This window comes from Echinops telfairi, unplaced genomic scaffold, assembly GCF_000313985.2.
Source record: "Echinops telfairi isolate 266 unplaced genomic scaffold, ASM31398v2 ScPeMD7_18;HRSCAF=68, whole genome shotgun sequence".
Lineage (NCBI taxonomy): Eukaryota > Metazoa > Chordata > Mammalia > Afrosoricida > Tenrecidae > Echinops > Echinops telfairi.
The window spans coordinates 97,846,565-97,859,172 of NW_022103915.1; the positions used below are offsets into that span (position 1 = coordinate 97,846,565).

The following is a 12,608-nucleotide window of genomic DNA, read 5'->3' on the forward strand; positions in this document are numbered from 1 at the left end:
TTCATGTGCCCATTGGGTGATAACAGGAGTGGCAGAGGAAAGAGGAGGACCAGTCTCCACAGTGTGTGTCATCTTATCCACTTGATTATTAAAGTCCTCCTCTTCAGAGGTAACCCTTTGGTGAGCATTCACGTGAGATACAATTACCTTTACTTTCTTGGCCCATTCAGAGAGGTCTATCCACATACTTCTTCCCCACACCTCTTTGTCACCAATTTTCCAATCATGTTCCTTCCAATTCCCTGACCATCCAGCCAAGCCATTAGCCACAGCCCATGAATCAGTATACAGTCTCACATCTGGCCATTTTTCCTTATATGCAAACTGAACGGCCAGGTGCACCACTCGAAGTTCTGCCCATTGGGAAGATGTCCCTTCACCGCTGTCCTTTAGGGAAATCCCAGAAAGGGGCTGTAGTGCTACTGCTGTGCACTTACGAGTGGCACCTGCATATCGTGCAGAGCCATCTGTAAACCAAGCATGACTTTTTTGGTCTTCAGTTAAAGTATGGTAAGGAACTCCCCAGGATGCCATTGGTGCAGACTGGGAGAAAGAAGGTAATGTGACAGGAGTGGAGACTGTGGGCATTTGGGCCACTTCTTCATGCAGCTTACTTGTCCCTTCAGGTCCTACTTTGGCCTGATCTCGTATATACCACTTCCATTTAACAATGGAGTGTTGTGGGGGAAAAGAGGGCCCCCAACAAATCATCACAGGTCCGGTAGGCGCAATTGTACGTCGCCAATAAGTAAAGATTATAGTGAAGTCATAGAGCTCATGAGAGATAGAAGAGCGATTGAAGTAATGGAGTCAGACACAGTAGGTAGCATGCCCACCTCAGCCCCGCTTGATGGTCCTCGTGGGAGAGGCTGAGAGTGAGAGCAGGAGTGACCAACTTTATTGATAATCAAGGGTTCTAACTTTTGGGACACATGATTACAGGTAACCACACGTCACAGGAAGGGGCAATGCAATAGGCATACACATCATAGGAAGGGGATGTACAATAGGCATAAGCGTAACAGGAAAGGGATGAGCTAAGGGTGTGCACATAGGAATGGGAGGGACTAGAGGTATACATGTGACAAGATGTGCTGACCCTAGATTCATGATGGCGGCCTAACCTCAGTCACCCTTGGGTGGGCTTGACCTCTCTGGGGTCTCCTACAAGGAAACAGTCAACTACTATCTTTATTAGATGGGCGTGGGTCCTACTTGTTGTGGGATAAACAGTGGTGACTGCTTTCTCTGGATGGCTGATAACCCTTAGGGAGAATAGCCCCTGACCTACTTCTGTTGACCTCCAAGTGTAGTCATTTGCCACGTGTAGCAAGCAGCTAAGCTTGGCATATATTTGGGGGAGACAACTTGGGAGAAATCCTTCTGTTTTCCACAGACTGTTGCTGCGCATATCCAACTTTATGATTCTATGGATCAGACAATACCCAGTTCATGATGGGTAGTTCAGGCCTCATGGTGACTTGGTGGCCCATGGTGAGGCGTTCAGTCTCCACCAAGGCCCAGTAACAGGCCAACAGCTGTTTTTCAAAGGGAGAGTAGTTGTCTGCAGAGGATGGCAAGACTTTACTCCAAAATCCCAACGGTCTACGCTGTGATTCACTAATTAGGGTCTGCCAAGGACTCCACACTATATCCTTATCTACAACTGACACCTCCAGCACCATCAGGTCAGCTGGATCATATGGTCCCAGTGGCAAAGCAGCTTGCAAATTGTGGCAAAGAACAAGCAAGGCAGACGCACACTGGTCCAATGATCAAAGAGCAAGAGACAAGAAAGGCAAGCAAGGCTCCCCGAGCCATTTACCTTTCAGCCCTTCAATTAATCCCACATGTGTTTATCGGCCAGGTTGGCACAATAAACTGCCTCACTCCCTCTGAACGCAAGTCCTCCGTGTGGATCAGTGGCTCCATCCTGGCCTCACCGTACACCTTCCAGCAAATGTGGATCAGGTACGACGAATTCAACGTCCACCGCAAGTGCTTCTAGACAGACTGCCCGCAGGTGCTGCCCCCTGCCGCATGAGCTCGATGACAGCGCAGGTCAGCCCCTCGTGCTGGCCTCGTGAAACTGGAAAAGCCTTTGAAAGAACTGTCCTTGAAGCCCTCTCTGGCGGCAGCACCGATCGTAGGACTTATTCCTGATCTCGACCTTGTATTCACGTTAACGGTCCCCTGGTCTGTGTTCAATGCTCTGTACATTCTTTGATTTCAACCCTAGCACAGGCAACGGGGTGGAGGAGGCCTGGCCAGTCTGTGCAGGGTGCGCACAGGAAGAGCTGTGGGCTCCAGGATCGCCCAGAGGCCAAAGATTCTGAGCCTTGGGACCAAGTGTCCTTTCTTTAGCTGATGTTGGCTGCTGGAGCCCTGGGGGCTGTTACTTGCCTTGAGTTGAAGACAGTTTGCATTTAAACCTGTAAATTGACTCATTCTTTTAATTTATGTAAGGTTTTTTGGTATGTAATTCTCAACTCTTTGAGATGACACAACAAATTTTGGTTTGCTGCTGCTCTGTGCGAACAATAGGCCCCAGCGACACAGCGTTGTGTAGGGAGAAATAAAAGGGCTGCAGCGAATGGCAAAAAAAAAAAAGAGAGAGGGAGCCTTCGTGTGCATTATCTCCCTTGTCTTTCTAGTGTGTCAGTCGGGGTAGACTAGAGAAACAAATCTATAGACACACACATATGTCTAAGAAAGAGCTTTATATACAAGAGCAATTGAATATTGGGAAAAATCCCAGGCTGGTCCAGATCAAGTCCATAAGGCCAATATTAGCCCATATGTCCAATACTAATCTGTAAATTCCTCTTCAGGGGAGGAGACGAGCCAGTCAGGGAGCGATGTAGCAACGATGAAAAATACAACTTTCCTCTAGTTCCTAAATGCTTCCTCCCCGCCCCCACTATCATGATCCGAATTCTACCTTGCAAGTCTGGCTAGACCAGAGGATGTACACTGGTACAGGTAGGAACTGGAAACACAGGGAACCCAGCGTGGATGATCCCTTCAGGACCAGTGGTGTGAGTGGCGAAACTGGGAGGGTAGAGGGAGAGTGGGTTGCAAAGAGGGAACCGATTATAAGGAACTATTTGTGACCTCCTCTGGGGAACAGACAACAGAGAAGTGGGTGAAGGGAGACATCGGACAGTACAAGATATGAGAAAATAATAATTTATAAATTATCAAGGGCTCATGAGGGAGGGGGGAGCGGGGAGGGAGGGGAAAAATGAGGACCTAATGCCAGTGGCTTAAGTGGAGAGGAAATGTTTTGAGAATGATGAGGGCAATGAATGTACAAATGTGCTTTACACAATTGATGTATGTATGGATTGTGATAAGAGTTGTACGAGCCCCTAATAAAACGATTGGAAAAAAAAAATAAAAGGAAATAGAGGAAAGAAAAAAAAATTCCTCTTCAGACTCACGCAACACATGCAATGATGTCGAATGCAGGAATATCTCAGACCAGTGGGTGGATACAGTGGCGGTGGAAGCATCTTGGCACTGGCAGGGCTCTCCACTAGGCTCCTCCAGTTCCAGGGCTCTGGCTCCATCAGGGTAGCTCCATATGGCTTGTCAACAGGAATGCCTTGCAGGGAGTGTTTGTCTGTCCCGCCTCCAGCAAGCTATTTATCTCCTTAGCGCCTCCAAATGAGGTCATCAAGCTGCGACCTGATTGACAGGCTAAACTCCACCCCTACACTCTTAATTGTCTCAAGTTGGCAACGGCTTATGTACCTAACCCTCTCCTGTTTCCAAGTTGAGATTTGTGGGAAAGTGTTTCCAGTAGATCCATAGTGCCCCGGGCCTCCCCTTCTCCTCCTCCCCGGCTTCCCTTGTTCAGTCTCCAGGCACTCCGTGGGTTTTTATTCCTGTTCACTTAAGAAGAAACTAGAAAAGGGTGGCTGGACACTGTACCCGGCTCCTGCTGAGCCCCTCCCGAGGCAGGCAAGTCACCATACATGACTCGGTGTGAGGGCATTGGGTTGATTTAATCGCCCGATGGCCTTTCTGGGGCGGCAGTGACCTTTCACATGCTCCACCAGATGCTGTCTCTGTGATGCTCCGACACAGAATGGAGTGGGCGAGCCCACAAGGGACCTTGCCCTCTCTCCCTGCCCTCCAGCTCCTGTCCTTTCCCTGTCCGTCTAGCCCTTCCCACCCCCGGGGGTAGGGGGACGCACCTCCCTCTGCAGGCCCCAAAGGGCCCCCGGGTCACACAGCCCCACTCCAGGAGGAGTGGGGGTAGGGATCATCCAGAAGGCCGGGGGCCTGGCCTCTGCTGTGCTAGCTAGAGCCTTCCTAACTTAGGCTTCTCCGGCTTCCAGAGGCACTAATGATTAGGGTTGAGCAGTAATTAAGACTGTGTTCAGTTCCACATCACACAGCACAGCTGCAGGCAGCCAGGAGGCGGGGAGAGAGGAAAGGCAGGCAGGAGGCTCCCAGACCTCCTCCCCACTGTCAGTCTACTCTCCAAGGCCCTCTTGGGTACAAACCATCAAGGAGGATGGTTGTGTGTGTGTGTGTGCGCGAGATGCTGCTGCGCTGTGCCCTGATTCCAAGCCCTGAAGTCAGCCTGACTCGACAGGGCCTATAGCAGGGTGAGGTTGGGGTCTGGCCAGGAAGGAAGGAACAAGACACCACCCACTGGCCTCCCTGGCATGCAGGCCAGCCCAAGGGCTCAGTGGTTACGCACTTGACTGCTAGCTGAAAGGGGCAGCGGTGTCGTTTCAAGCCAGCTGCACCCCAGAGGAGAAAAGCCCTGGCGTTCTACATCTGCAAAGAGCGCGGTCTGGCAAGCCCCACGGGGCCGATCTGCTCTGTTTGATAGTCACTGTGAGTTGGAATCAACTTGCCAGCAGACAACAACACACCCCACGTCTCTGGGGAGCCTGGCACCTTCTGTTCATCCCCTCGATCCAGGAGCTCCCAGGGTGAGGGCCAACACTAACAACTGCTCGGGGAGGGCAGCGTTGGACAGCCAGAGGCTAAAATATTCTAGTTCATCCCAGAAAGCACATCACCTTCCAGTGGGCAGGCAAGTGAGAAAGCAGAGGCAGGCCTGCACCATGGCAGCGCAGGAAGCTGGATGAGGCCCCAGAGTGGCCTAGGATGACGGAGTGAGGAAAGCCTCACCTGCCGGTGGCATTTAAGTCAAATCTTGAAGTAGAAAGGAGGACACACCAAGAATGGGGTTTGGGACAAAGGGAACAGAATGAGCAAAGGCTTGAGGCATGAAGCAGTCGGCGGCCTGTCGTACCCCACTGAGTAGCCAGGACAGTGAAGGCGTGTCCCGAAGCATAAATGAAGAGAGTAGGGATGGATATGAGGGAAACAATCAGGCGTCCCAGGCCTGGCAACGGCATTTGTTAAATTGATTCCATCGCCCCTTACACCACACCACTTCAGGAGTTGGGTAGTGGGCGCTGGACCTTGAGTAGACTCCCTGGGGAGCTGTCCCAGCCCCAGGTGCTGAGCTGGAGGGCTTGACCGGGAGAGGCAGAGTTGGAAGAAGAGGCTTGAACAAAACAGAAAGAGATTTGGCATAAACTCAAGTCCATTCCTGAGTCTCACTCAAGAAAGCAACCACAGCTCAAAGAGACAAATGTGTGGTACGTCTGAGCCTGGGTCCACACTGAGCCGTGTGTGTACATGTGTGTGGTGGGGGTGTCCCAGAGGTCTTCCAGTCTTTTGCCCACTACTTCAGAGAGCACAAGTACTTGAAGATTCCCCAAACCTACTCTATCCCCAACGAAGGAGTAGGAGAGTGCACTGCTGGGACTCTAGGGCACAACTAGGAGGTGAGGCTGAACAGCCACCTAGGAGAGGAGTTAGAGAACCTGTGAGGAAGAGAAAGAAACGCTATTGTGGGGGACTAGCCCCCACAATCAAACAGGTCCAAGGGGCGGTTGTGTAATTGAGGGGTAAAATTACAAAGACATCAGACAAGATAAAGATGCAAGTGCTCACCGCCGGGACCGCATGACTTCAGGAGCCAGGTCCTCGCAGAGAGGGCGAATATATTTCCAACCAAGGCTTATATACACGCTAGGGGCGTGCAAGCCCCTAATTACAGGTAACTGTTAGATCTCTCTGGAGTTAGATATACCTCGGTCCTTGGCTCTGCGCGAGAAAGAATTCACGGCAAAGCCTGGTTTGTGATCCAAGTGAGTTTTATGAGCGTTAGAAGTTTCAGGTTTACACAGGCAACCATAGGACTCCTCCCAAACATGCAGCCTGCCTGGAAGCTGTCATGCAAAAGTGTCCCAAGGTCCTGCCAAAGTTCTTCCAAAGTTCTGCCGCTCGACTCAGGGCTCCTGCCTTTTCAGTGATTTCGCAGGGAGGCGTGGTGGATGACCCTATTGGCTGAATTGAATTCACCTGGCTTAGGTGGGCTAATCCAGGTTCAGTGCCCACCCATGCGTACCCGGCTGTAAACCTGAACCTCTGAGCGTGTGCAGTGTGCCACTCCTTTGTTTCCGTAGCTTGACCCTCTGGGCATGTGTTAACGGACATCCCCCAGCCCTACGCAAGCCTGCCTAACATAACCACATACGTAACAGGAGGGGGATGAGCTAGGGGTTTACACTCAATAGGAAGGGGAGGCACTAGGGGCATGCAACAAGATGCGGAGAAGGGCTCTAGAATCAAGAAGGCAGCCTAACCTTGGTCATCCCTGAGTTGGCTTGACCTTGGGTGTCTTTGGGCTCCCCTCCAGGGGAACAATCCATTATCCTTATCAGAAGGGAATGGGCCCTACTTAGGGTGGGACAGACAATAGGGTCTGATTGCCTTAGATGGCTGACAACCTTTAGGCAGTTGACCTCCAAGTGACCACAAGTCAGTGACCATGTGCTTGCAAACAGCACCTTAGATTTGGCATTATTATGGGGGGATCATTGAGGGGAACATCTTTTACTTAGGAGAATGTGAGTGGGATGCATCTCCAGCCCACGAACGTGAAGGTCCCTCCCGGGGAAGCCTTGGCCTCTGAGACTCCTTCCCGTAGGAACGTTGAGAGTTTGTCTGCATATACCCTCTTCCCTGGTTTTCATTTTCCCACAAGCTATAGTCTCAGAAATGGTGGGTCTTCATAATACTGTAACCACGTTCAAATATATGTAATCAGCACTCATTTCCAAAAGGCTCTTTTTGGAAGCATGCTAACTTATGACCTCGGAGTCTTCCATCCGCTTCTTCACGAGGAGACCTCCCTTTTCCTATTTGCCCAGGACCCCTCCCCTGAAGACCACAGGCAGTGCTTGCTCTCCCAGGGAACTGTGGGTTGTCCTCCTGCAGAAGAGAAAGGGTGGCACGCAATGCTGCTGGCTTAAGTCAATCACCTCTCCCTCCACTTCTTTCCCAAACGTAGATTTCCAATCAGAGGCAAGACCTCATTTTCTATTTTTTTTGTCTAGGATCTTGGCTTTCTCTAACAGTATGTCCCAGATTGGTGTGAAAGATGGGAAACGGGGTGCTCAGGGGAGCTTTCTTCTGAGCGGAGCTCACCTGAGACTGTCCTCGAGGAGTCACCATGTTAGCAGGACTCTTGGACACCTCTTCCTAATGCTCGCATGGCTGCCTAGTGGGAGAAAGAGAAGTGGGGTGGGATGGAGCTTGGAGATCCTGAGTCGCCCTCGCCGGTGTGTATGGGCAGGGAGTGTGTGCTGTGATGGGAGCCCCCTTCACACATAGACAATAGCTCCTTGGGCTTCCCTTCTTGTGCCCCCTTGGAGAAGGGGACGCAAAAGGCCAGCCCAGCCTCTCCCCACCGCCTTGGCAGGCAAAGGCGGGCGCAGGTGGAGGAAGCTTAGGTGCTGAAGGAAGTGAGGGGAGGATTGGAATGTCTTGAATTTGTGTGTCTTTCTTTGGACTTCTGCATGTATAACATTTCTATTTTTAAAATAATCATTGGGCTTTTTACATTTTTAGCATATTTTCCTTCGAGCAATAAAGGCTTTGAAATATGGAAAAAGTGACATTTGATCTGAAGGAGTCTGAGGGGAGCTCTGACTGTGGGGGACTGACCTTTAATAACTTACACCCACCCGGAGCTGCCGGCTGGCGAAGGAAGGATGTCTACTGCCCTCCGCAGGTTGCTGCGGACGACGGTGAAGACCCTGGGAGCGCGCGTGCGCCTCAGAGAGAGAGAGAGAGAGAGAGAGAGAGAGAAGGAGAGAGAGAGAGAGAGAGCGCGCGTGTGAGCGTGCCAGCTCCTCTGGGTGGCCAGGGGTAACCCTCTGCCCCTCCTTGTCCCTCTCTAGCCTACTGTCCCAGTGCTCAATCTCTCCCTCTCCTTTCCCCAGCTCAAAGGCCCGAGGGCAGGGGCAGAGGGAAACAGTTGTAGCGCTGTCCCCAGCTCCCGCTCAAACCTGACACCCACAGAAAGGTCAAGCCCACGTGGTTCCCCCCCCCCTCCTGGCCCTCCCAGGCTGTTGTCATGACGACGGCTGGCCTGGAAAAGTCCTTAGCCACCTCAAGCAGCAGCGCGTTGGGTGGCTGTCCCAGGGTCCCTTCTTAGAAAAACACTTCTGCCGGGGATTCCCGCTTTACAGGGCCTCAGGGAATGCAGGCAGACAAAGGGACACAGCAAAACAACAGATGGAAACAGAGACACCCCCACTGACAGAGACAAAAAGAAACTAAGAGAGTAAGATGATGAGGGGACCCGGGAGACGCAGGGCTGAGGAATGAATGAAGCGAGCCAGGAACAAGAGACAAGGCACGGGGACCTGGGGGACACAGAGCGATCGTTAGACAGAGAGAATAATGAACCCCACAGGAGGAGGACGAGAGGGGAGGCGGGGAGTCCCACTCTGTCCCAGTGAAGTACCTGTTCCCCAGCAGGGCTGGTGTGCTAGTCTGGGTGGACTAGAGAAACAAATCATAGACACTCGTGTGTAAGAGAGAACTTTTATCAGAGTAATTGTACACTAAGAAAACATCCCAGCCCAGTCCAGTTCAAGGCCATAAGCCCAATATTAGTCCATGTGTCCGATACCAGTCAATGCATTCTTCTTCAGACTCAGACACAACACACGCAATGATGCGAGTACAGGAAGATCACAGGCCAGTGCGTGGAAAGTCTTATGGATCCAGTGGCAGTGGAAGCATCTCAGCGCTGGCATGGGTCTCCAGGTGGCTCCTTCAGGGCTCTGGCTCCATCAGTGTAGCTCCATGTGGCTTGTCAACAGGAATGTCCAGCTGGGATTCAGTGAGTTCCCCTTTACTTCATCCTCTCTGAGATTCAGGAGGGGACTAGGGTGATATGCTGGCCAGGTTTGTCCTTCACTGGACACTTGCCCACCCCTACACACACACACACACACACACACACACACACACACACACACACACACACACACACACACACACACACACACACACACACACACACACACACACACACACACACTTCCTTGCCATTGGGACAGCTATTTGGTCAGAAATCTTCATTCTGTTTTGTCCATGACCATTCTATTTGTCCATGACAATGCCATCCCTTGTTAAGGGATGGAGTCAGGGCCCTGAATGTCACCATCTTCCAAGCTCACGTGTGGGTGTGCAGTGGAACAGGTGCCAGCCTGGTGAGTTTGTTGCCCTGGTTCTCTCAGACCAGAGAGCTTGGTGAGGGAGCTGGGCCCAGAGGGGAGACCTGAGCCCAAGAGGGCTGTGAGTGGATGAACTTGCCCTGTGGGGAGAACCACTCCACACACGGGGCTTCAGAAGCACACAAGTGAAACTCAAAGCTCATACACTGTCCTTGGCAGGTAGACCCTGGGAGGTGGGGGTAGGTGGGAAGGGATTGTGGCAGATAACATTATGTCTCATCCCACACACCTTCAATCCACCTCTGCATTCACCTGCAGTTGCAATGGGCCACGCTGACAACCTCCTGCCTCTCTCCTCCTCTGCCTGAAGGTTTTTCTCAATCCATGGAGGACAGCCTGGAAGGCATAGGGGCTGAACACCCACAAGGGGTCAATCTCAACCAATCAGGGACGGGCATCCGTGGAGCACTACCCCAGTGTATGCCATTGCTCCCAGAGCTGCAGCCGGATCTTCATAGCCCCAAGGGATCTCAAAGGAATCGAACCCCAGTCACTCACAGCACCCTTACTGTCTATCTCCTTGCTCCCTCCCTCCTGCTCACCCTCTGAAACAAACTGCCTATATGTGTTCAGAGAACAAAAAATAGCACAAGGATCCAGGAGGGAATTCACCTTTCCATGGTCTCCCTAGCCCAAGATCTTGTCCCACAGGATGGAGCTGAGAACGGTTGGAGGGCTCTCATTCTGTTTGGAGGTGATCGGGTGTTTGTAGGGGAAGATTCCTTAGTTAACATCCAGGGAGGATAAAAGAGAACTCACCAGCTTTCTCCCCTGGAGGCTGGGGAAGGAAGGCTGCCATACTCATAATGAGCTCCCAGAGTTTCCGAGTGAACAACCATAGACTTTCATAACTAGATCGGGCCTCAGGGGTCAGCTGACCCCACTTGCTCCCCTCATCAGTCTCGCTGACACCTGCTTAAGCACCATAAACCAAACCCATTGCCATCAACTCAGTTCTGACTCAGAACCATCCCACTGGGCGGAGCCGAGCTGCCCTCACAGGGTTTCCTGATGGAGCAGACTGCACACCTTTCTCGCACCGACTGGCCCGCAGGTTTGAACAGCCAACCTTTTGATGAGCAGCTGAGCACTTGACCCCGACACCACCGGTGCTCCTCCTAAATGCCCTCATTTCAAGGAAACCCACTCCCTTTCACCAGGCAGCCCTGCCTATTTCTGAACAGCTATTAGACAGCTCTCCTGATAGTAAGAGTCTCTCTGAAACTGCCCTCCACTGCTCCTAGACTGTTCTTTGTCCTTCACCAGCTCATCTTTCTACCCAAGAATCCTCAAATGTTTTATAAGCAACAATTACGGATTGAATTGGATGCCTTCAAACTATGTGTCAATTTGGCCAGCCCATGATTCTCTGTATTATGAAATGACCTTCCATTGTGTGGTCTGATAAAACTTTCTTGGCGATTCTAAATCAGAACCTCTATGATGATAATGAGGTAAACTCAAAGTGCAGGATATGATCTGTAGGACTAAGTTGTGCCGTGAGTCAATCTCTTAACCAAGTCAACAGAGACGGAGGGAACTGAGTTCCAAGTATATCTCCAAGAGCAGAGTGCAACGTTTGGTCTCAGGGTCCTTCTGGACTCATAAGATTGATACAAGGCACAAGGGACACCAGGCCCATAAGGGAGATAAGGCCTTTCCCCCAGAGCTGACAGACAAAGACTTTCCCTAAAGTTGGCACGCTGAATCTAGACTTCTAGCCTCCGATACTGTGAGACCACCACCTGTCTGTCAGCTTGTCATATGGTGGTGGGTTGTGTGTTGCTGTGATACTAGAAGCTGTGTCACTGGCATTTCAAATACCACCGGGGTCACTCAAAGTGAACAGGCGTCAGCAGAGCTTCCAGGCTAAGAACAGACAATGAAGAAGGACTTGGCTTCTCACTTTGGAGGAAGATCATTCAGAGCTTTGAAGCACTGTCAAATACTGAAAGTCTAAACAAAGGAAGCAGAACACTGTTGGAGATACCGCCTGAGGAAGGGCCCTTCAGGTTTGAGTGCACTCAAAATGTGGCAGAGGAGGAGCTGCGTTCTTGAAGGGGAGTCGGTCACAGTGCTGTGAGTCAGGTAAAACCCATGGGAGTGGAGCTTGGGGAGCATCGTTGACTGATGGAGCGCAACTCAAGATAAAGAGAAACGGCTGCCATCATCTAATGACTGCAATTTGGAATGTGCACAGTATGAATTTAGGAAAATTGCAAGAGTGGTCAGAAATGAAATGGAACACATGAAGATCGAAATTCTAGGCATGAGTGAGCTGAAATGGACTAGTATTGGCCATTTTGAAACAGAAAATCATCTGATTTACGATGCTGGAATGACACAATCAAGAGGAAATGGCGTGGCAATCACTGTCAGAAAGGATCTTGCTAAATCCACCATGAAGTACATGCTGTCTGTGATGGGATTGTATCTATCTGCCTGGACGAAAAACCAAGCAACACAACTATTATTCAAATGCATGCACCAGCCACAAAAGACAGTGATGAAGAAATCAAAGAATTCTACCAATGACTTGAGTCTGAAGTTGATCAAACATGCAATCAAGATGCATTGATAGTTATTGGTGATTGGAATGCAAAAATTGGAAACAAAGGGGATTGGTGTTAGAAATGAAACTGGAGATCCCATGATAGAATTTTGAAAAACCAACAACTTGTTCATAGCCAATACCTTTTTCAACAACGCAAAAAGTGACTGTGCACATGGACTTCTCCAGATGGAATACACAAAATCAAACTGATGACATCTGTGGGAAGAAAGGCTGGAGAAGCCGATTACCAGCAGCTAAAAGCAGGCGAGGTGTAGTATTAAATTAAAAAATTGTAGCTGGGGGGTGAAGGGCCAGCCCCCACCCGCTGCTACCAATATTACTACTCAGATTCAGTAATACTACTTCTGGGTTCAGTAATGCACAATTGTACGGTTGAGATATATAAGTATTATATTAAAGTCATC

General features: G+C 50.6%; 1 pseudogene; it reads left to right on the forward strand.

The window, feature by feature from the left end:
- Positions 1 to 2,008, forward strand: part of LOC101660493 — a 4,938-nt pseudogene extending 2,930 nt beyond the window's left edge.
- Positions 2,009 to 12,608: the final 10,600 nt, after the last annotated feature.